We start from the raw sequence: 26,681 nt of genomic DNA, 5'->3' as shown, positions 1-26,681 counted from the left end.
GATCACTCTAGTCCTTTACAAATTAATGTAAACAAATATTAAGAGTATTACAATGCTTCTGAAAAGCTATAATCACAACTGTGATATTTCTCTTAAAGTTTAAGCTTAATCTCACTAATATATTACAACAGCAATGTAGTGAGTTTGATAATGAAGTTTGAGAGCTTTTGACTTTTACAACATTTCTGTATTATGCACAAGTATATTCAAGATTCGTAACATAGCTTCTCATCAGAACTTCATATTTATAGGCACTTGAGAAGATGACCGTTGGGAGCATTTAATGCTTTCTGTAATCTGTACAGCATTGCATTTAATGTTTCACTCTTTTGTCAACTACCTCGAGCCTTGTTTCCGTTGTGTCTACTGACGTTGCCTTTAATAGCTTCTAACGTTCCTTTTGTCAGTCAGCGTAGCCTGCCATCTTGTACTTGCTTCTGATCTGATGTTTGTGTAAACAACGTTTGAATATCATCAGAGTCAAACAGCTTGGTGCAGAGCATCTTCTTGTCTTCTGACCTTGAAGTGCTTCTGAGCGTGATACCATGAGAACTTCAGTGCTTCTGCTTCTGAACTCAAGTTCTTCTGATGCTTCCATAGACCCATGTTCTGATTCTGCTTGACCATCTTCTGATGTCTTTCCAGACCATGTTCTGATGTTGCATGCTGAACCTTCTGAGTCAGTGCTTCTTGCGTTGATTTTGTGCATACTCTTTGTATAGTTCCTGAAACGGAAATTGCATAGTATTAGAGTACCACATTATCTCATACAAAATTCATATCCTTGTTATCATCAAAACTAAGAATATTGATTAGAACAAATCTTGTTCTAACACATGGACCTTACATGAGAAGTGCAGATCTTTGATAGAGTCAAGTTGGTCACAGAAGATTATTGGTTGCCCTATGTTTGTGCTTAGAAAAAGGCTCCAAATTTTGAAGAGAGACCTTAGAGGGTGGAAAAAATATTTTTGGGAAGTCTAAAAAAATGTTAGAAGTGCGGAAGAGATTCTATGGGAGATACAAGATCAAATTCAGCAAGTTGGAATTAATTACAACCTTAAGAAGCAAGAGTTGGAAGCCCAATATAAGTTATCGAATGCCTTAGTCATGGAGGGGAGCTTTTGGAGAGACAAATCCAGAGTTAAATGGCATATGGAAGGAGACCGTAACACCGTGTTTATTCATCATAACTCTAAGATTAAGCAAAAAAATTAGTTGATTTTTATACTTATGAATGGAGATATTCTGCTCACAAAAATAAAGGAGATGGTGGATTATACACTAAAATATTTCGAGTCTTTGTTTTCCTCTAACCCTTCTATTTTACAAGTCCTCAAAATGGTGGATGACACAATTCCTACTCTAGTGGGTGACAATATGAATGCCATTCGGACTTTGATTCCATATTTGGTAGAAATCTCTATTGTTGTTTTTAATTTGAACAAAGATAGTGCCTCGGATCCGGATGGGTTTGGAATAGCATTCTATAAGAAGTATTGGAAAATCATAAACAAGATGTCTCGAATGCAGTTCTGCAATTTTTTTAACTCTGGATGGGTTCTACCAGTTTTTAATTCTAATATCATTGTTCTTATTCCTAAAATCAAGGGAGTTCCCTCTTTAGAATAATTCTGGCCTATTACAGTTTCAAATTTCAAGTTCAAAATTGTTTCAAAGATTTTAGCAGATAGGAACACTGCTATTATTTCTTCTCTAGTTTCTCAGGAGCAACGAGGTTTTATTCAAGGAAGACACATTCACGATTGTATCAGGTTCACTTTTGAGGCTTTCAATTTTCTTGACTCTTAGGATTGGTGTGGTAACGTGGCTCTTAAGGTGGACATCTCAAAGGCTTTCGATACGCTCAGTTGGAACTTTTTGTTGAAAGTTCTCTGGAAGTTTGGTTTTAATAGTAAATTATGTTTATGAATCAGAATTATCCTTCATTTGACGCATTGGTCTATTAACATCAACAATGTTCTGAATGGTTTTTTCAAGTGTTCACGTGGTGTCTGGTAAGGTGATCCACTTTCTCCTCAGCTCTTTTGTCTCGGAGAAGATTTCCTTAGTAGGAAGCTTCTTCAATTAGTATCGTCTCAAAAGATGAATTTAATCAATGGGCCTAACAAAATCATTATGCCTTCCCATATTTTATTCGCCGATGATGTGTTCATCTTTTGCAAAGGTAAAATCTCTAATGTCAAAAACCTATTATCTTCCTTTGAAGAATATGTGGCTGCTTCTGGGCAGATGGTGAACTGTAGAAGATCTTTCATCTTTGGAAGAGATATGTCTTATTCTAGGCTAAATATCCTAGCAGAGCTCTTGGGTTTCAAGAAAGGTACTCATTCTTTTAATTATCTTGGAGTCGCAATTTTCAAAGGCAAACCAAAGGTTGTCCTTTTGCAATTTATTATTGACAAAGTCACGATCTCTGTTGTCTTTTGCAGGTAAAGTGGAGTTGGTTAAGTCCATCATTCAAGGAATTCTAACCCATAGCATGTACATATAGGCGTGGCCGAAGTCATTCATTTGTGGTTTTGAGCATGCGATGAAGAGATTCATTTGGAGTGGGGAGACTTCAATGAATAAAGTGGTAAGCATGGTTTGGAAAAATAGGTGTCAACCTATAGAGGAAGGTAGCCTTTGGATTAGATCTCTCGTCAAGTTAAATGAAGCTTCAAACCTTAAGCTTGCATGGGACCTTCATAATTCCTCCAAATCTTGGGCTTCTCTGCTTAGGTAGAGGGTTTTTAGGAAAAACAAGTTCATAAATCATTATATTTTTTCCTCCATCTGGATGAGTGTTAAATCGGAAATGTACACAGTTTCTGAAAAATCTTCTTGGTGTCTTGGCAACGACATTTCTATCAACTTATGGTTCAAGGATCGGTGTGGTGATCCACTTTATCTTAACATGGAGAATTTGAACTCGATTGTGGACCACAATGTCAACAACATAATTGTCAAAGGTAAATGGGACTTTTCTAAATCTTCCACCCACATTCATCCTTCTCTTCAGATGTAGATCAAGAATTGCCACATTCCTTTTAACCTTAGGCCGCAAGAGAGTCTGGATCCACTATCCAACTTGGGATTTATCGTCCAAAATTTATTTTGAATTTAAGCGGAAAAAAGGAACTCAGAAGGATTGGTGGCGTTGGATTTGTCTAAATCAATTCCTTCTTCAAAGTCTTTTTTGGTTTTGAGGCTCCTTCAAAACAATGTACCTACGGGTGAGCAATGGAAACGAAGGAATTTCTCTTTTCCATCCAAATGCAACCTCTGCAATGTGGCATAAGAATAAGACCAACATTTATTTTTTGAGTGTGAATATGCTTCAAAGATTTGGAATTGGTTGAAGAACGTTCTTAATATCTCTACTTCCACTCTTAGATTGATCGATGTTTGGAGTATTTGCAGCAAGTCTGGTTCTGATTAGTGCAAGATTATCTCTGTTGCAGCTATCATTTTCGTTTTCAACGATATTTGGGAGGCAAGAAACAAGGTGAGATTTCAAAGTAGTGTTACTAATATTCCTTCTTCCATCTCTCATATTCTAGCTGATGTTTCCTTGGCTGGTACTTTTTCTTGTGTTGCCTCTTTTGTGAATATGCAAGACTTTGTGATTCTTAAGAGGTTTAAGATCACTATTCGTCCTCCAAAAGCCCCAAATATCATTGAGGTTGTTTGGAAATCCCCTCCTAAGAACTTGATAAAAATCAATTGTGATGGAGTTTCAATTTTCCCTTCTGGTAATTCTGCGTGTGGTGGCATAGTGAGAGATAGTGATGGTGGTTTTTTGGGAGCTTTTTGTAACACCACATTTCTACCCGGCAGATATATGCAAGAATCAAAGTTTCAAAATTTCTCAACAAACGAATGAGGCGTCACATATTCATTTCAAAACAAATCACTTCATCGCATTTTGCGGATACATAGCACTTTATTTAACCAACTAAACCAATACTCAGCATATAATACTTTTCAAAACGGAATAACTTCATTTATTAAAACATGGCGGAATCATAGTTCTCAATCTTTGAGTCAATAACATATTATTCAGCTAAGATAAAACAATAAACTACAACATGATAAACATCTTAAATCAATCCCCCCGAGTGCTACGTATCAGAGCGACAACCAACTCGATAAACAACAACTAAATCTTCATATTCGAACACCTGCACGTTACCAATGTAAAGGCAACGGCGAAACAAGAGAAAAGGGTGAGATATCAAATCATATAAGTGAGTGCATGATAAATTGTATATTAGGATCCAGGCATATATAGTTATCACATCACAAGTATAAATCACAATTCCAATCCCAAAACGTCATATCATATAAGTCATATATCTAGTCATAAAACATCACATGAACATCTAAACTCAAAACATCACATATACATCTAAACACAAAACATCACATATAAGTCACAACAGACATATTCAGTTAATCGCATTCACAATTATTAATATTATCATACTAATCATAAAATCATCAATTTACATCTTCACATTCTTCCATCATTTAACAAGTCACGAAATACAATCACGATATAGTCACAAAACGTCACAACTATGAATCACATAAGACACGTGGGACAAGACTCATGTATATGCATGTGGTACCAATCGGAGCTTCAGCCCCCGTCACCAATTGCCCGAATCTGAGGCATAAGGCATAAGCCTTCGTCACTAATTTGCCAATCCAGGCTGTCACAGAGTATGCATATGCAATGTGACTCGACAGACAAGACAACACAACATACTCATCACAATCACATATCGTCACGAGGCATAAGTCAATATCACAATCAATTACCATTATACGAGGTAATTCACGTCACAAAAATATTTCATCTTCACTTAGTCAGAAAATTATCATCACAAATATATACAACATCATGTATTACCAATCATCATAAACATCGTCATGTTTCGACACATCATCGCAAATCATATAACTTCACATATTAACAAAATCATCACAACATCATCATGTTCTGGCGTAACACCACAAATATATAACTTCGTGTACCGACCAAATCATCACAACAAATCGACACATTAAGCCAAGTCAAATTAGTCTTATAATTCTCTATAAATTAGTCGATTTATTAACTCACTAATCCACTATCAACTGACCAAAATTGTTCACCTAATAATCTCTAATTAATCAGATATATCCCGCGTCACTACCGGTTATCTAATTTCCGGTTAAATTCTTAATGTTCACGACTTTATGATTTTTCGGGTTATACTTCCGAAGTCACTAAAATCACGGCTCAACCGGTTGATTCGGATACAATTCTATTCGTCACCGGTTATTGAATTCGTTCAAATAAATACTCAAGATATCGTAATTTACCGATAAACCGAATAGTTAATCTAAGTCCACATTTATTCTAATTAAATATGCTTATTGAAAAGTAAATTCAACCATAAATTTAATCGACCGACTAATGTCACAATTTTGACAAAATAACACCACCATATTAATGTACTAATTAAACTTAGCTACCACGTCAATTTTCATCGAATTCCGAACAACTAAATATACCACTTAATTCGACTATTTCGATCAAACAGAACTGTTTTGCATTTGTTTAAGTTCCATAATTACTACTGTTACGTATATATACTCCCTACTGTTTTAATTATATATATATATATATATATATATATATATATATATATATATATATATATATATATATGATAATGCTCCCTCCCATTATATATACTCTCATGATCATTATCATTAGTTCCTTTTCATGATTTATCCCATCATTATTTATGTGTGTCTAAAGTAATGATATGAAATCAATGAATAAGAAGAAATAATGTCAGCACACCACTTGTAACAAAAGAAAACATAGCTACATTTGTATGATGATGAACAAAACAATAAGTGCCTTAATGGGATAAAATAGAAATCTCCTCTTTGCCACACGTGTAGAACAAGGCCGCCCGTCATGGGTCTTTGCTTCGTGGACCAATTTCTTTCGTTCTCATTTCATTCCCATTACTCACATATATTCAATACTGGTATGAGGTTATTACATACAAGATTAGACATCTATTCAATTTCCAGATTCACATTTAATAACATAGTAACTTCAGAACCATACAAACATAGCAGTGTAAAAAATAATCATACATTTTAGTAACCCAAACAGTAACGGCAAGCTTACACTTTATAGAATTTCAATTCTCATAAACAAGTTGGCACAACAATTGCAATAACTTAAATCCCTAATCCTCAACATATAATTGCTCATAAGCCCCATTATAGGAAGAAAATCTCACTCTTACCTTATTAATGGAACCAACTTGATGGGTCTCTAATTGCACCTTCAATTGACACCATAGGTAGAAATTCCAAGCTTCTTCTTCTTCTCCAAGACTTTCCTCTTTCTCTTTTATTCTTGTTTCTTTATTATGGCAACTCTCATCTTTCTAAATCTCTAAAACCCTAATATAAAACCAATTGGGCTTAGTTAACACTTCCTCTTCACAACCAATTTTAGGCCCAATAAGTCTAATAACTCCAATTAAATCAAAATATTACTTTTGTTAATATTCCAACAATATTATAAATTCTGACTTGTAACTAATATTTTTCTTAATATTATTCTTCGACCGTCCGACTAAAATCCGACTTTTAACTTAATAAATTCAAATACGCTTCTTAAAATAACACCGACAATCCAAATTCGACCAATATGTCATATTTCCGGTCTAATCTTAATTACTCAGAAAATTCTCAAAACTTCAAATATTATTCCAATAATATTTCTAATACTGAAAATATCAAAACTCTTGATTAAATATCAATCCGCTATCCCGAACTAATACCGACTAAATCGTCTCAAAATACGAAAACTTCACTAAACACTCCAAACGTCTAGATTAAGCGAATAATCGAATTTCCGGGCGTTACACTTTTACTTCTTACTTGGGTGTGTCAAATTTTCTCATTGTCGAAATCTCCAATGTTATTTTAGAAATTGAGTTCGTTTATGAGAAGAATTGACATAATATTTGGTTGGAAACATATTCGATGGCGGTGGTCAAAGCTTTTAAATATCCTTTTAAAGTGTCTTGGCAAATTAGAAATAGATGGGTGAATTGTATAAATATAGCTTCTAATTGGAATTTTGTGGTTTCGCATATTTTAGGTAAGGGAATAATTGTGCAAATATCCTTACTAATCTAGGACTTACTATAACTGATTCTACTCATTTTTCTTCTATTTCTTCTTTCTTAAGAGTTGATTTTGTAAAGGATATACTCAACTTGCCTTTCTTTAGGTTTGTTTGTTTCTTGATATGATTTTAGTTTTATCACTTTTATGTCCCCTATTTGTTTTGGAAAATTTCTTTACCCACCTCCCTATGGGGGTCACCCCCAGCGAAATCCCAAAATTACCCCTGCTTCGGAGATGCATCTCCGAAGTTTTTTTTTAAAAGATTTTTCATACATTTCGGAGATGCATCTCCGAAAACACCAAATAAGTGGTGTTTTCGGAGATGCATTTCCGAATTCAGGAAAAATTCAAAAACCGTGAATATTTTGGAAGTTCATTTCCGAAAACATTTCTGCATATACAATTTTCCTCCTTCACTATTTCATCATTTTTTCTCCAAAACTTCTCCAAACCCTCTTCAAAACTCAATCAATCTCCATCCATTTTTCGTCTAAAAATCAAGTTTCAAACCGTTGATCACGTTAAAGGGAGCATAGAAAGCTACAATTTGAGGTAAACATCTCTCATTTCATCCCCTATTTCACTACATTGATTCAACAAATTTATGCTGAAACCTGCGATGGTTCGGAAGTTCATTTCTGAAATATATTACCTAACAAATTTCGGAAATGAACTTCCGAAATATGCCCTGGCAGTTAAAAAAACAGTTTTGGCCAATTTTGCTAATTTTTGGATATGTTAGGTATGGTGCATCCGGACAACATTGTGAAAGACGATGATGCATTAGTTCTGGAAGTTGTCAACGTTAATAACGATTCGGTTTTCGACGTTAAACCCAATGCGGTTGATGTTCGACAATAATTTACAAATGATCGGAGCTTCGGTAATCGCGAGCATTTGATTGATTGGGTTCGGAACGAAGCTAGTAAACTTGGATTTGGAATTGTTATTTTAAGGTTCGACAATGGAAATAGTAGGCGGAAAGCTTTCGTTGTTTTGAATTGTGAACGGGGTGGGAGTTATGCACAATCAAACCGGGTTCTAAAACACGAAGACACGGGATCGAGAAAGTGCGGGTGTCCGTTTAAGTTGCGCGCGACTCGGAGAGTTGATGATTTGTGGCGTTTAATCGTAATTTGTGGAATTCATAATCATGCCTTGGATGCCAAGTTACACGGACATCCAATGGCGTGTCGTTTGTCCCGCGAAAAGAAGAATGTGATTTCGGATTTAACGATAGTCAAAGTGGCGCCTCGCGACATACTTGCCGATTTGAAGCGTAAAAAACAGGATAGCGTTTCAAATATCAAGCAAGTTTACAATGAACGACACAATCTCAAAGTTTTGAAAATGGGCCCTCGGTCAGAAATGCAACAACTTTTGAAACTATTAGGCGATAACAGATATGTGTCAAGCTTCCGAACATCCGAGGACAAAGTTACGGTGCGTGATATTTTTTGGACTCATCCCGAAAGTATCAAATTGTTCAACACATTTCCAACCGTTCTTGTCATGGATTCGACATACAAGATAAACAAGTATAGGCTTCCTCTTCTAGAGATCGTCGGTGTGACCTCGACGGACAAGACTTATTTGGTCGGGTTTTCTTTTTTGGAGTGTGAAAAAGAAGAAAACTTTACATGGGCTTTGGGAATATGCAAGTCTTTGTTGGTTGATCAAAAGGTTATGCTAGAAGTCATTGTCACCGACCGGGACAATGCTTTGATGAATGCGGTTGATACCGTCTTCCCGACATCGACCGCGTTACTTTGTCGGTATCACATAACTTGCAACGTGAGAAGTAAGTTGAAATCCGCAGTTGGGACAAAAGATAGGCCGGATGAAAACGGTAAAGTTATCAAAGTCGGTGTTGTGGTTGATAGGATAATGGCGGAATGGAGGGAAATTTTAGATGCATACTCCGAAGAGGTGTATACCGAGAAATTGGTACACTTTAGGTCTTTGTGTGGTTCCATTAAGACTTTTTGTCATTACGTCGAATCCACCATTCTTGACAAAGTCAGAGAAAAAGTCGTGCGCGCTTAGACAAATCGAGTTAGACATCCATGTGCTTGTATACTTTCAAAAAAGAAGAAGTTGAATTCACCAATACGCATGGATGAGATAGCCGACCATTGGAAGAAGCTTCGTTTTGATGATTTTGACCCGCCGAAAGAAAATGACTCCAAAATCACCATCTCCGACGAGTTGGAAGTGATAATGGAGAAGTTTGCTAAAGCGGATGACTCAATGAAAATTCACATAAAAGAACAATTGCGAAAAAATTTCATTTTCGGAGACCACCGATTTGAAACCGCCATCTCAACCGGTTAAAACGAAAGGTGCACCGAAAAAGTCCAAAGTTACACAAGAAGACACATCAACAAAAAAATCTCCTTCCTACTTTGAACATGTTGATGCATCATTCCCGGATTCACCGACACCGAAGTCCAAGTGTAGTGGTAACAAAAGAGCCAGTATTTCGAAGCCACCTCGCACACCGCCGATCAAAAAATCACCGGTTGTCTACATTGATGAGATGCCACTTTTTATGCACAAATATATCGATAACATCGTTGATGTTGGAGGCGACGACAATTATGGATATCAGGCCGTTGCGGGTTTGCTCGGTAAAGGGGAAAATAATCACACTTTAGTCCGACGGGAACTTATTGCGGAGTTGACTTCGTATCGGGACATCTACGGCCGACTATATGAAAATCAAGAAAAGTTTGCAAGAATTCATGATTCACTTGTTCTATCACTTATCGGTATCGCTCTGGTTTCGAAGTGGATGTCATTTCCCGATATGGGTCATCTAATAGCAAGTGTATATGATATGGTGTGTGTCGATTTGACGAGGTTTGGACTAAGTGAGACTTTCTTTCCACTTCATAGTCGACCGCCATTGGACGCGTCGAGCCGCATCATATGCATCGGGTATCTATGATCGCGGCACTTCGTCCAAGTGTTTTTGAAACCGGGGTGTCCTATACCGGCTACTTCTTGTCAATGGACGGCACATCGTTCAAATGAGGCGGAGACTTGGCCGGATCCTTTCGTTTCAAGAATGGCGGAGTTTGAAGAAATCATGAGCGAAGAGCGCGAGCAAAATAGAGAGCGGTCGAAGAACGTACCTATTTTGGACTTAGGATCCACCGATTGGTTCGGTGAATTTTAGTTTTTTCCGGATCGTTTTTTGTTTGTAATGACCATTTTTGTATGTATTGTTGTTTATCATGTAAAATCGGACCGATTCAATACATATATAATATATATATATGTTTTATGTCATCATTGTCTAATTTATGTCTATTTTAAATTCCTTTTGTATTTTTTACACAAAACACTAAGCAATCAACAAAATGCAAAATTTATGTCTGTTTCTGCATAATTCGGAAATGAACTTCCGAAATATACTAGTCTGCCTCCAATTTTCGGAAGTTCATTTCCGAAACATCCACTGAATGCAAGATAAGGTTTGTTGGGTCATTATTACTCCAATAAGTCTATAAATATAACACACTCTTCTTCATCCTCTTCACACCTAGAAACACAAATGACATAAACCTACCCCCACCTAGCATTCGTCTACTTCACCACCGGCTACCCCGATGCTGTTCCAATTTCGCTTCTTGCGCGACACGCCGTTTGCGGAGTTGATAATGTCGCTCCACACGCTATTGCAATATCCCGAAAATCGAAAGGTTGTCAAGCTCGAGTACCACTCGCCATCGCTTAACGACGAGGGAGACATTGAGTTCACACCTTTTGAGATCAAGAACGATGAAGATTTAGCGGTTTTGTGGGCAACGTTCGACCGATTTTATTCGAAGGGTCCGATCGAGTTGGACGCGAAACTTCAAAGATCGGGGGCCGACGTTATCAAAATGTTGACTCATCCTCACCTACTCGTGTTTAAAAATATGTAACTTTAATCATATGTAATGTGATCGATGTAAGCTTCATCCGATTAAATAAAGCGAATAGTTCTTGTTTGTTATTTTTCTTCTATCCAGACCTTATTTTGGAAGTGCATTTCCGAATTCCTCCAAGGGGGGTGAATTCGGAGATGAACTTCCGAATACACCAATTTTCTGAAAAACAACTTTATTTCGGAGATGCATCTCCGAAATCAATATTTTTCATTAAAATATTCACCTTTTCGGAGATGCATTTCCGAAAACACATTTTTTTTCAATAAAAGTACGTTTTCGGAAATGAACTTCCGAAACAAGGGGTATTTTTGTAAATTTGCCAGAGGTGACCAAAAAGGTTAGGAGGTGGGTAAAGAAATTTCCTTTGTTTTGTGACATTTTTCTTTCTTTTATATATCATCATTTTTAAAAAAATATTGGTATATAAATAACAACCAAACTATTTATTTACAAGAGGAAATACAATCATTTCATAGACATATGTGAAATCAACCACAACAACATCAATCTCATTAATAAAAAATATGTACTATATCACGCAAATTAGGACTTTGTTTTGGTTAGTATGCGATTCATCACATACAAAAGATGTTTTACTTTTTTTTTACACAAACAAACTTAACTCATATCATTAATCAAAAGATGTTCAATACAAGGAGGTATCAAATGAAAACTACTACGCCTAGAGCAAGAATTGGCCGCCTTCGCTAACAAGTGGGCAACCGAATTTGCTTGGCGCTTAATAAACTTCACCTCAAAGTTAGGGAAAGATAGCAACAAGTTTTGTAAAGAAGACACAATAAGACTAAACTCGGAGCTACCCGTATGCTTCATTCGAAGAGCTTGAACTACCATTTGGGAATCACTTTCAAAAATAACTTGCCGGAGATTCAAGGTTATAGCTCCAAGGATTGCTTCTTTAAGTGCCATGACTTCCGCTTCCAAAATAGAGTAACTACCAACATCCCAGGCAGCACCTGCAAATATAAAGTGGCCAAGATTATCACGAACACACCACCCTTTATTCGTGGTGCCTATTTTAGAATTGAAACCCGCGTCAACATTACACTTGAACCACCCAACATTCGGAGGATCCCATTTCGGAGGGTGTTGGGGATGGTTATCTGTAATCTGGACCTTCTACGCCGCCAACCAAGCCTGCCAATTACTAAGCACTATTAAACCAAGAGTTGTAGCATCCTCCTGCTCATTATTCCATAATTTATTATTTCTATTTCTCCATATCACCTCTAACATAACAACCACTCTCCCGGCAATCTTCCTATCCTCCCTACTACATATGTCAAAAATAAGAGCTCTAGCATCATCAAAAGAAGTTAATCGAGATTCAATTATGGAGTACAAACCTGATGCCCTCCAACATTGGATAGTAGTGCTACAAGCAAACAAAATATGCCAATCATCTTCAATATTGGCATCACAAAACTAACAACCTGTCGGACACTGAACATGATATTTTTGAAGTCTTAGTCGGGTTGGTAAACAGCCCTTGCAAATTCTCCACAGGAAGTGCTTAACTCGTGTGAAGGATAGAAAAACACTTAGAAAGGGGGGGGGGTTTGAATAAGTGTAGCTTTAAAAAACTTGACAGATAAAAATAAATTGCACAGTTATTTTTATCCTGGTTCGTTGTTAACTAAACTACTCCAGTCCACCCCCGCAGAGATGATTTACCTCAACTGAGGATTTAATCCACTAATCGCACGGATTACAATGGTTCTCCACTTAGTCAGCAACTAAGTCTTCCAGAGTCTTCTGATCACACACTGATCACTCCAGGAACAACTGCTTAGATACCCTCTAAGACTTTCTAGAGTATTCTGATCCACACGATCACTCTAGTTACAACCTGCTTAGATAACCTCTAAGACTTCCTAGAGTATTCTGATCCACACGATCACTCTAGTTCCTTACAACTTAATGTAATCAATTCTAAGAGTATTACAATTGCTTCTTAAAAGCTATAATCACAAACTGTGATATTTCTCTTAACGTTTAAGCTTAATCTCACTAATATATTACAACAGCAATGTAGTGAGCTTTGATGAAGATGAAGATTCTGAGCTTTGAATAGAACAGCGTTTCAGCAAGTTGATATTCACAGAATAGGTGTAGAAATCGTTAACCTTGCTTCTCATCAGAACTTCATATTTATAGGCGTTGGAGAAGATGACCGTTGAGTGCATTTAATGCTTTGCGTGTTCCGTACAGCATCGCATTTAATGTTATACGCTTTTGTCAACTACCTCGAGCCTTGTTCACGCTGTGTCTACTGACGTTGCCTATAATAGCTTTTAACGTTCCTTTTGTCAGTCAGCGTAGCTTGCCACTTGTACTTCCTTCTGATCTGATGTTTGTGAATACAACATTTGAATATCATCAGAGTCAAACAGCTTGGTGCAAAGCATCTTCTGATCTTCTGACCTTGAAGTGCTTCTGAGCGTGATACCATCAGAACTTCAGTGCTTCTGATCTCATGTTCTTCTGATGCTTCCATAGACCCATGTTCTGATTCTGCTTCGACCATCTTCTGATGTCTTGCCAGACCATGTTCTGATGTTGCATGCTGAACCCTTGAGACAAAGCTTCTGAGCGCTGAATTATGCATACTCTATATATATTTCCTGAAAAGGAAATTGCATTGGATTAGAGTACCATATTATCTTAAGCAAAATTCATATTATTGTTATCATCAAAACTAAGATAATTGATCAGAACAAATCTTGTTCTAACAATCTCCCCCTTTTTGATGATGACAAAAACATATATAAATGATATGAATTTGCGATCAGAAAGAGCAGACGGCAAAAGACAAATTACACAGCTATAGCATAAGCATATGAATATGTCTCCCCCTGAGATTAACAATCTCCCCCTGAGATAAATAATCTCCCCCTGAAATAAATACTCGAAGAACTTTAATAAAAGACTTCCCTGATTATTTCGGTAGAGACGATCACATAAGCTTCTGTCTTTAGAGAATTCATAGCTTCTGACTTCTGCTTCCATTGGACAGCTTCAGAACTAGAATTTCTTTAGATCCCTAGAACACTCACAGCTTCTGATTCCTGCTTCCATCTAGGACAGCTTCAGAACTTGAATTTCTTTGATCTTCAGAACATTCACAGCTTTCTGATTTCTGCTTCCATTTAGGACAGCTTCAGAACTTGAATTTCTTTGATCTTCAGAACATTCACAGCTTCTGATTTCTGCTTCCACTTAGGACAGCTTCAGAACTTGAGTTTTCTGGATCTTTAGAACAATCACAGCTTCTGATTTCTGCTTCCCTCGGATAGCTTCAGAGCTTGAATTTCTACCAACCTCACTTCATGCTAGATTTGTATCAGAACATTGTTGAATGTACCAGAGCATCATCAGAGCATCTCTACATCCTGAAATGTTACAGAACAAAAACTAAACGACAAAAGTCAGCATGAACGAGTCAGAACATAAAATGTATATTAGAACACATGATATGTATCAGAGCCATATAGGCTAAAATAATGTGTCAGAGCAAATAGAATTTTGTCAGAGCAAATAGACAAATATGGATCAAATTCTATTATCAGTGCTTCTGATTCATTCTTCTTTCTTGCTTCTGATTTCTGAAGCTTGACAGCACTCAGCTTGCTTCAGTTTCCATGAGCTTATTCTTTTTACAGAATAACACTTCTTATGGTTTTGCTTCTTGTGTTTGCTTTGAAGATTCTCTTCACTTCTTTATACCTGCAAAACACTTAAACCATATAGAACTTGCAGTTCTTGTTAGTAAATGTGTGGGAGTTTTACCCAGCAACTGATAGATTAATCAAATCATTTATCATTTATCTTCTCCCCCTTTTTGTCATAACATCAAAAAGAATATTTCAAAAGATTCAGATGAATAAAACGACAAATAAAATGAGACAAATGATGGATAGCATTTAATGTTGCGTGACATGAGGAGAGATAATAAAGACAAATGAGGTAAAACGACAGGTTTACCATGAACAGTAACGACAGGTTTACCATCCCGAGATAAAACGTTACAGCTGTTTTGCTTTAAAAGAGGTTCTGAATCAACTTAGACACTGAAACGTTAGTAATAACCGAATCATAATTTCTAAAAGATTTCAATCAGAACTTCTGATTAAAAAAAATAATCCACTTTCATTTCAGAAGATACTCATACATAAGAACTTCTCATCTTCTCATTCTGGGCATAAATCCATACTGATGTTCTTCAGAATGAACTTAAACCTATCTTCAGCCAGGGGTTTTGTAAAGATATCAGCCCATTGATGGTCTGTATCCACAAAGTTTAAAGATATAACACCCTTCTGAACATAGTCCCTTATGAAATGATGTTTAATCTCAATATGTTTAGCCTTTGAATGAAGAATAGGATTCTTAGATAAACATATAGCAGAAGTATTATCACAGAATATAGGAATGTTACTCTCATATATCTGATAATCTTCTAACTGACTCTTCATCCAGAGCATCTGTGTACTGCAACCAACAGCAGCGACATATTCTGCTTCTGTTGTTGATAGAGCAATAGTTGCTTGCTTCTTGCTATACCAGGATATCAAATGACTTCCAAGAAATTGGCAACTTCCTGAAGTACTCTTTCTTTCAATTCTGTCTCCAGCATAGTCAGCATCGCAGAATCCTACTAAGTTGTATTCTTTAGATTTTCTGTAAACTAAGCCAACATTAGTAGTACCTTTCAGATACCTTAGAATTCTCTTAACAGCAGTTAAATGAGATTCTCTAGGATCTGATTGGAATCTAGCACACAAACAAACACTGAACAGAATGTCAGGTCTAGAAGCAGTCAAATATAGAAGAGATCCAATCATACCTCTGTATAACTTCTGATCAACCTTCTTACTTACCTCATCCTTACCTAGGATGCATGTTGGATGCATAGGAGTTTTGGCTTCTTTGCAGTCTAGAAGGTTAAACTTCTTCAGAAGTTCCTTCACATACTTGGTTTGGTGAACATACGTTCCTTCTGATGTTTGATTTATTTGTATTCCAAGGAAATACTTGAGTTCTCCCATCATGCTCATTTCAAACTCAGCCTGCATAGACTCAGCAAACTCCTTTCCAAGTGTAGCATTAGATGTTCCAAAAATAATATCATCTACATATATTTGACAAATTAAAATATCCCTTTTAAAGGTTTTACAAAAGAGAGTAGTGTCCACTTTTCCTCTAGTGAAACCATTATCCAGAAGGAAAGAACTTAAGCGTTCATACCAAGCTCTGGGAGCTTGTTTCAATCCATACAATGATTTCTTGAGTTTAAAAACATGATTAGGAGACATAGAGTCTTCAAAACCAGGAGGTTGATGGACATAAACTTCTTCATCTATATAACCATTTAAGAAGGCACTCTTAACATCCATCTGATAGAGAGTGATGTTATGTTGAGTGGCAAATGAAATTAATAGACGAATAGATTCTAACCTGGCCACTGGTGCAAAGGTTTCTGTATAGTCAATCCCTTCTTGCTGACTATGACCCTGAGCCACCAGTCTGGCTTTGTTCCTTACCACTTCACCTTTCTCACTGAGCTTGTTTCTGAAGACCCATTTTGTACCGATTATATTGAATCCATCTGGTCTAGGAACAAGATCCCAAACATCATTCCTTGTAAACTGATTCAGTTCTTCTTGCATAGCAATTATCCAATCTGGATCTTCTAGAGCATGATCAACAGAAGTTGGCTCGATCAAAGACACAAGACCTAATTGACAGTCTGCATTGTTCTTAAGGAATGCTCTTGTTCTGATTGGATCATCCTTCTTTCCAAGAATGACATCTTATGAATGACCAGAGATGAGTCTGGATGATCTTTTGACAGATGGTTCTTCAGAAATGCTTAGATTCTCCAGAGAAGTTGATACTTGATCTTCAGATTCTTTGCTTCTGAGAAGCTCTGCTTCTGATGCGTTGCTTCTTGGCTCAACAACTTCTGATATATCAATATCACAATCTGCAAAATCATCAAACTGCTTTGGTTTTTCAGAACCAAGCTTATCATCAAACCTGATATTGATTGATTCTTCCACAATCAATGTTTCAGTATTGTATACTCTGTAGCCTTTTGAGCGTTCAGAATATCCAAGAAGGAAACATTTTTGTGCTTTGGAATCAAACTTACCAAGATGATCTTTAGTGTTCAGAATAAAGCATACACATCCAAAAGGATGGAAATATGAAATGTTGGGCTTTTTATTCTTCCACAATTCATAAGGAGTCTTATTTAGAATAGGTCTGATAGAGATTCTATTCTGAATATAGCATGCAGTGTTTATTGCTTCTGCCCAGAAATGCTTAGCCATATTGGTTTCATTGATCATGGTTCTGGCCATTTCTTGCAGAGTCCTATTCTTTCGTTCTACAACTCCATTTTGCTGTGGAGTTCTAGGACAAGAGAAATCATGGGCAATACCATTTTCTTTGAAGAATTCTTCAAAGGATCTGTTCTCAAATTCACCACCATGATCACTTCTGACCTTTATGATTTTACACTCTTTTTCAGATTGAATCTGAATTCAGAAATCAAAGAACACTGAATGAGTCTCATCCTTGTGTTTCATGAATTTTACCCACGTCCAGCGGCTATAATCATCTACGATGACTAATCCATATTTCTTCCCTCTGACAGATGCTGTTTTGACTGGGCCAAACAGATCAATGTGCAAGAGTTCTAATGGCCTTGAGGTAGAAACAACATTCTTGGACTTGAATGCAGGTTTGGAGAACTTGCCCTTCTGACATGCTTCACAAAGAGCATCTGATTTGAATTTCAGATTAGGGAGTCCTCTGACAAGATCCAGTTTGTTAATCTGAGAAATCTTTCTCAAACTAGCATGACCTAATCTTCTGTGCCAGACCCACTGCTCTTCAGAAACAGACATAAGACAAGTCACCTTCTGACTCATAAGATCTTGCAGATCTGTCTTATAAATGTTGTTCTTCCTCTTGCCTGTAAATAGGATTGAGCCATCCTTCTGATTTACAGCCTTGCAAGTCTTTTGATTAAAGATTATATCATAACCATTGTCACTCAATTGACTGATAGATAAGAGGTTATGTGTTAATCCTTCTACAAGAAGTACATTAGAAATGGAAGGAGAGTTACCAGACTTTATAGTTCCAGAGCCAATTATCTTGCCCTTCTGATCTCCTCCAAACTTGACTACTCCTCCAGACTTAAGCACCAGGTCTTGGAACATAGACCTTCTTCCTGTCATGTGTCGTGAGCATCCAGAGTCCAGGTACCATGACATGTTGTGCTTTGTCCTTTTTGCAGTCAAGGATATCTGCAATAGGAATAATCTTATCCTTAGGTACCCACATCTTCTTGGGTCCTTTCTTGTTAGATTTTCTCAAGTTCTGATTGAACTTGGGTTTAACATTGTAAGCAATAGGAGGAACAGCATGATAATTTTTAATGTGAGTTTCATGATATTTCCTAGGTTGTGTCACATGCTTTTTGGTGTGTGTTATGTGAAAACTTTGAGCATGTGAAGAGTGCCTAATATCATGGGAGTGGCCATACTTGAACTGATCATACAATGGCTTGTATGTGAATTTCATTTCATTAACAGGTTCAAGTTTGTATGGGGTTTCACCCTCAAAACCAATGCCAACTCTTTTGTTTCCAGACACAGCATATATCATAGAAGCTAGCTGACTTCTGCCAATACTTCTAGATAAGAACTTCCTGAAACTTAAATCATATTCTTTCAGAATATGGTTTAGACTAGGAGTGGATTTTTCTGAATCAGAAGGAGATCCAACGTTATTGGATAATTTTAAAAGTTTTTCTTTTAATTCAGAATTCTCCAACTCAAGCTTCTTTGTTTCAAATTCAAATAGCTTTTTCAGCTTTTTGTATTTGAGACTAATCTGAGACTTGAATTCCAGAAGTTCAGTTAGACCGGAAACTAACTCTTCTCTAGTAAGTTCAGAAAATACCTCTTCAGAATCTGATTCTGATGTAGATTCTGATCCGTCATCTTCTGTCGCCATCAGCGCACAGTTAGCCTGCTCATCTTCAGAGTCTGAATCATCTTCTGACTCATCCCAGGTTGCCATAAGACCTTTCTTCTTATGAAACTTCTTCTTGGGATTTTCCTTCTGAAGTTTTGGACATTCATTCTTGAAGTGTCCAGGCTCATTGCATTCATAGCACATGACCTTCTTCTTGTCAAATCTTCTGTCATCAGAAGATTCTCCACGTTCAAATTTCTTTGAACTTCTGACGCCTCTGAACTTCCTTTGCTTGTTCTTCCAGAGTTGATTTAGCCTTCTGGAGATCAAGGACAGTTCATCTTCTTCTTCAGATTCTGATTCTTCAGGATCTTCTTCTCTAGCCTGAAAAACGTTAGTGCATTTCTTGATATTGGATTTTAATGCAATGGACTTACCTTTCTTTTGAGGCTCATTTGCGTCCAGCTCTATTTCATGGCTTCTCAAGGCACTGATAAGCTCTTCCAGAGAAACTTCATTCAGATTCTTTGCAATCTTGAATGCAGTCACCATAGGACCCCATCTTCTGGGTAAGCTTCTGATGATCTTCTTTACGTGATCAGCCTTGGTGTATCCCTTGTCAAGAACTCTCAATCCAGCAATAAGAGTTTGAAATCTTGAAAACATCTTTTCAATGTCTTCATCATCCTCCATCTTGAAGGCTTCATACTTCTGGATTAAAGCGAGAGCTTTAGTCTCCTTGACTTGAGCATTTCCTTCATGAGTCATTTTCAAGGACTCATATATATCATAGGCCGTTTCCCTGTTAGATATCTTCTCATACTCAGCATGAGAGATAGCATTCAGCAAAACAGTTCTGCATTTATGATGATTCCTGAAAAGCTTCTTCTGATCATCACTCATTTCTTGCCTTGTCAGCTTTACGCCACTGGCATTTACTGGATGTTTGTAACCATCCATCAGAAGATCCCATAGATCACCATCTAGACCAAGAAAGTAACTTTCCAGTTTATCTTTCCAGTATTCAAAGTTTTCACCATCAAATACCGGCGGTCTAGTATAACCATTGTTACCGTTGTGTTGCTCAGCAGAGCCAGATGTAGATGCAGGTGTAGACTTTGCAGTTTCATCAGCCATCTTTTACTGAAGCGTTTTTCTCTTCCTGAATCTTTTCTAAATACGGTTAAGTGCTTGCACCTTAGAACCGGCGCTCTGATGCCAATTGAAGGATAGAAAAACACTTAGAAAGGGGGGGTTTGAATAAGTGTAGCTTTAAAAAACTTGACAGATAAAAATAAATTGCACAGTTATTTTTATCCTGGTTCGTTGTTAACTAAACTACTCCAGTCCACCCCCGCAGAGATGATTTACCTCAACTGAGGATTTAATCCACTAGTCGCACGGATTACAATGGTTCTCCACTTGGTCAGCAACTAAGTCTTCCAGAGTCTTCTGATCACACACTGATCACTCCAGGAACAACTGCTTAGATACCCTCTAAGACTTTCTAGAGTATTCTGATCCACACGATCACTCTAGTTACAACCTGCTTAGATAACCTCTAAGACTTCCTAGAGTATTCTGATCCACACGATCACTCTAGTTCCTTACAACTTAATGTAATCAATTCTAAGAGTATTACAATTGCTTCTTAAAAGCTATAATCACAAACTGTGATATTTCTCTTAACGTTTAAGCTTAATCTCACTAATATATTACAACAGCAATGTAGTGAGCTTTGATGAAGATGAAGATTCTGAGCTTTGAATAGAACAGCGTTTCAGCAAGTTGATATTCACAGAATAGGTGTAGAAATCGTTAACCTTGCTTCTCATCAGAACTTCATATTTATAGGCGTTGGAGAAGATGACCGTTGAGTGCATTTAATGCTTTGCGTGTTCCGTACAGCATCGCATTTAATGTTATACGCTTTTGTCAACTACCTCGAGCCTTGTTCACGCTGTGTCTACTGACGTTGCCTATAATAGCTTTTAACGTTCCTTTTGTCAGTCAGCGTAGCTTGCCACTTGTACTTCCTTCTGATCTGATGTTTGTGAATACAACATTTGAATATCATCAGAGTCAAACAGCTTGGTGCAAAGCATCTTCTGATCTTCTGACCTTGAAGTGCTTCTGAGCGTGATACCATCAGAACTTCAGTGCTTCTGATCTCATGTTCTTCTGATGCTTCCATAGACCCATGTTCTGATTCTGCTTCGACCATCTTCTGATGTCTTGCCAGACCATGTTCTGATGTTGCATGCTGAACCCTTGAGACAAAGCTTCTGAGCGCTGAATTATGCATACTCTATATATATTTCCTGAAAAGGAAATTGCATTGGATTAGAGTACCATATTATCTTAAGCAAAATTCATATTATTGTGTCATACCCTAATTTTTGACCCCCCTGAGATGACATATCTTCAGGATTTTTTTCATCAGGTCAAGACAAGTACCCAGAGCAGTCATTTCTCCATCTGGTACCTAATCGAGGATGCTCAAAAAACAAGAAAGCTCAGGCAAAGGATCAATCAATACAAAGACTAGTCTCTAATACAATCATGGGGCTCAAAAACTTCACTTTTCTCATCTATGATTGATTAGACATCCAGTCATATGAGTACAGGTTTACTCAGGTCACCAGACTAGGGTTTTGAGCCTATCAAGGACTGAAATCAGGGATCACATTTGGGAAACCCTAAAAAACCTCAGAGGGTCATTCAAAGACATCAATCATCTTCAAATAACTCATATTACAAGGTCTACTGGACATCACACTTCAATTCAAAGTCTACAGTCATTACTTTCACATGGTCGACAAATTAGGGTTTTGACCTAATTCACCAAGGTAGTTGACTTCTGATCAGGGCATGAATCCAAAACTCAAGACATGATTCAAGGATCTCTACTACCTCCATATAATCCATTTATATTATCCATTTGGGGAGAAGATCTTATTTCTACACAAAAGCCCAAAAATTCACTTTGTCAGGAAAAAGTCAACTGTGAAGGATCATCATTGACTTTTAAGGTTTTTGGTCAAAAAATGACTTTCAAAGATCAATATCATCAATATATGGATGTCAAAGTCATTTGGCCAAAGAAATTCAAAGAAATTCATCAAGGAGCGAAAAGTCGGGAATTAGGGTTTTTGAAGGCATGGTGAGATCTCAAAATTTCACCTACACAACTCAAAAAACTTCCAACATGAAAGTTGTAGATCTTGCAAAATAAAACAACATCTTACAAGGGAACTTTTTTCAAAAGATCAACCATTTATGAAGTTTTGGAAATTTTGAGGTTTAGGTCATAAACACTTAGAAATTTTTCTAAGTGTTTTAACCTAGTTTTCTTCCAACTTTGACCTCATTTTTCACAAATTTCCCAAAGGATTCTGAAGAAGACATAAACTAATGATTTGAAGTAGATGTTTGGGGCTTTCCAAATTGTGTTCAACCTTCTCCAAATTCAATTTGAGCTAGGAGTTATGCTTGTTCAAAGTTGGCCTCATGAAGTAAAATTATAGGTCATGGACACTTTTGGACTTTGCAAATTTTGTGCAAATAACCTCTCTTATGGATGCTACACGACCCATAACACATCTGAAACCATGCCATGCATTCATTTTTACCATGCCATAAGGATTGAAGAAGATTCTAAAAAACAAGAACATGTGATTATGTAATGATTACATTTGTGAATTTATGGCAAATTGATGAATCACCCAAGGAATCTTCTCACCAACCAATTAGAGCTCATTTCTGGCTCAGAATTGTCCCCTAAGATCAAGCAAAATCGAGGGCTAGGGGATTGATCAAATGGAATCAAAATTCTCATCATTACTTAAGAGATATTTGCAAAATTCCTTCATGGCTAAGAAAGCAAATCAACTTCACTAAGGAAGCTCACTCCTCTGCAGCTATACTGATCCATTTGCCTATAAATACAGATGCATTCTTCATTCAAAAACACACCAAAGCAACCATATTACTTGCTTTCTCTTTCTCTTCTCTTGTTCATTGTTTTTCAAAGTTCTTTGGCAAGAAGAATCGATTTCTTCAAACCAGAGCTTATCTTTGAGAAGTGAGCATTCTAACATCTCAAGGGAGGTCATTTGAGGTGATCCAAGCACCTGGATCACTTCTGTAGGTGGAGGAACACCATTGTTGCTCTCACTTTGGAGCATTTGCAGTTGGAGGTCCATGGAGTGATTCAGAAGGTTTCAAGGCAAGCCAATCATCCAGACACACTCCTCAGGTCATAGTGAAGCTAACCAGATGGCTGCAGCTCATCTGTAACTCAGATTTCAACAACCTCCATGTCCACTTGAAGCTGAAATTGAGGGAGGTCCATAGAACAATTCAGAAGGATTCAGGCTACAATAAGCATCCAGTTAGCATCATTGAGTCTCAGGGAAGCTATTGAGATCATTCATTCAAGCCCAGGTGCTCTCAATCATCCTCACGACCTCCATTTTCAGAGGTAAGTTTCTGAACCTCACCTCTCTAATTTAAGTACTCTTTGTGAAATAGCTCGATTCTATCTTGTTCAGCATCATCAGAGGATTGAAAACCCTCTATCATCATCCATTTATCTTTCAGTATAGTCATTTAATTTGATTTTGAAATTTTAGGGTTCTTCACGATTTCTGGTAAATTAGTTAGATGTAGTTAATGATAGTTCATGTTAGTTACATATTTAGAATCGTGAGTGAATTTAGAGCAAGTTTCATGTTTACATCGTGGCAAATGGTTGAGAAATGAGTGAGTTCAGAAATTCAAATCCATGGAGCTTGAGGTTGAAGACGAAGATGGTGGTGGCGCGCAAAATTAAAATCTCAGGGCAGAGTTTATTTTATTTTTAGTGGTATGCGTTTTATAAACGACTAAACAACTTGCCCTAGTGGCCACACATGCGCCCTTAGTATCATCATGCCACAAGTCTGGGGTTCGAATCCCCCTCGCCCCAGACTTTTTCATCCTTTTTATTTTTTTCAGATTTTTCTAACTTGTTTTAAAACAAAACCAAATGCGCGCGTGTTATAATCACCAACTGGCCTTTGGCTCAGTGGTGTTGTTTTGAGTGTGTGATTATAAGGGCGTGGGTTCAAGCCTTGCTAGGACCAAAACCTAATTTTTTATCACTTTTCTAACTTAATTCCTTCACAACTTTAACTAATTATTTAACTTATCAAATTAATTCATTTTGACTTCATTTTTTAAACACTTGTTGATTAATATATATATTTTATAAATAATCAAAAAAATCATAAAAATATTATTTATTTCATGTATTTTAATTAGGTTTAAAATAGTATGTTTTAAATGTTTTCTTAAATACTTTAAAATATATATATTCATTTTGTTTTAACCTAATTACTTTGTGAATAATGTTATGATAAAACCCTATTTACTTAGGTCTTAATTAGGTATAGATGTCATCTTTGCCTTAATTAAGTTGACTTTTGTCAATTTGCAAAATTGTTTTCAATCTCCGATTAAACAGACGATTAAGGTTTTCAAACAACAAAACCTTATATCATTTCAATCATTTTCAACTGTTTTCACAACAGCAATCATTCAAAAATCACAAATCATTTTCAAATTGCTTTTATAGCCAGTACTGTAAAGTACTGGGCCTCTAATAGAGTGTAAGTCCCAAAAACCTTCTCTTCTTAGCTTGTTTTCAAAACTGTATTTTCAAAATCTTCTTTCTGTTTTCAAAACATTCTTCTGGTATTTGAAGGGCATTATTCCCGGTGAAACTCTTCAGATACCTATGTGACCTTTGTCCATCTTCACTTCTTCTGTTTTCAAAAACCCTTAACTGTTTATCATATATATATTCAACTGTTATCTACCAATTACTGTTGAGGCTCTGTCCATACTTCTTCAATGGCCTCCACTCCATCCAGGTTAGGCTTTACAAGCTTTCAATTTACAGTCCTTTTTTTAAATTACTGTCAAATATAAACTGTGCATATATTAGTTTAGAACTGCGTTTGAGTATAAACCTTAGGACAGTTAAACTATATATATATATTAGGAATATGACCTAGGATTGAGAATGTCTTCCCGGTGAAGGCTCTTTCCTAATTAGAGATCTGTAGTTCAAACCCCCAAGATGAATTATTCCCGGTGAAACATCTTGGCAAATACCTTAGAATCCAAATAAATAGGACACATCCACCCAAAGAGGAATTATTCCCGGTGAAACCTCTTACCCATTTGCTTAGAGCCAAAATAAGTTCAAAACTACATAGCTTTCTCTTGTGCTATAACAAGGACCCTCGATTAGCCTCCTCTTGGGCTTTGTACAAGGACCCACAGGCTTCTTAAAAGCATTTCCAGCTTCCTCTTGAGCTTGTATACAAGGACCCATCAGGTTTCTTATAAACATAGGAACAGGTCTTTAGTCACCTTTTAACCTACCCTGGTGAGATTCTTCCATATTTAAACCAGACTTTAAACAAGCTAAGTTTGTCTCAATTTCACATTGAGTACATTTTGGGAATGAGAGACATGGACAGTCTCTGTCACCCTTATCTTCATCAATCCTCCTTAGTAGAGTCTAGGATCCATGTTTGGTCATCCTCAGCATTGAGTCAGCCTTCATCTTGGGCTTTAAACAAGAAGTCTCACTAGATAATCTTTCTGCCAATCCTTTCATCCTTTAATAATTAATGGAGTGCTACCCAAATCATTCATTTCAATAAAAATCCCTGGAAAGGGTCAGCCTCCAAAAACATGATAAAGTCAGTCTTTTTACAGACAAATTCACCAGCTGAGTCAAAATCCCTGGAAAGGGTTAGCTTCCAAAGAAAAACAGTCTTTTAATAAAATCTCCAGTAGAGTTAAAACCAACAAAAACAGTTAGCCTCAACCTTGGGCTTCATACAAGGCACCCCAAATAATAAAACTCCCCTGTCAAGAGTCAGCCTCAACCTTGGGCATTGTACAAGGCAGATAATAGAGTCTCCCCAGTGAGTTCTTCATTATTCAATAGCCACAACCTTGGGCTTTGTACAAGGCAGATAAACCATATTTTCATGTGTCAAAGATTCCTAACACTTAGGATCTTTTCCCCATAGAGTCATCCATACTCAATTCATTAAAAAAGAGTCCGCCACAACCTTGGGCTTTGTACAAGGCAGAAAATAATGTTTTCCCTAACTAGAGTCATAGTATAAAAAAAAAAACCAATTTTCTCAGCAGTCAGCCACAACTTTGGGCTTTGTACAAGGCACACAAATAGAGTCTCCCTAAGTAGAGTCAGCCTCAATTCTGGGCTTTGTACAGAACACCAAATAAAATCCATCAAATAGACTTTCCCTAAACAGAGTCAGCCTCAATTCTGGGCTTTGTACAGAACACAAAAATACCCTGTAATTAACCCCCAGTGGAGTCATCTCTCAGAGTCAAATAATCATTAATAAATCAATCAAAAAGCCTCAAGCTTGGGCCTCATACAAGCCAGCTAAAGTCAAATCTTTTATACAGTAGATAGACATA

This window comes from Vicia villosa, unplaced genomic scaffold (assembly GCF_029867415.1).
Source record: "Vicia villosa cultivar HV-30 ecotype Madison, WI unplaced genomic scaffold, Vvil1.0 ctg.000460F_1_1, whole genome shotgun sequence".
NCBI classification, from domain to species: Eukaryota; Viridiplantae; Streptophyta; class Magnoliopsida; order Fabales; family Fabaceae; genus Vicia; species Vicia villosa.
The sequence above is the reverse complement of the archived record's forward strand: the minus strand, read 5'-3'. Positions refer to the sequence as shown.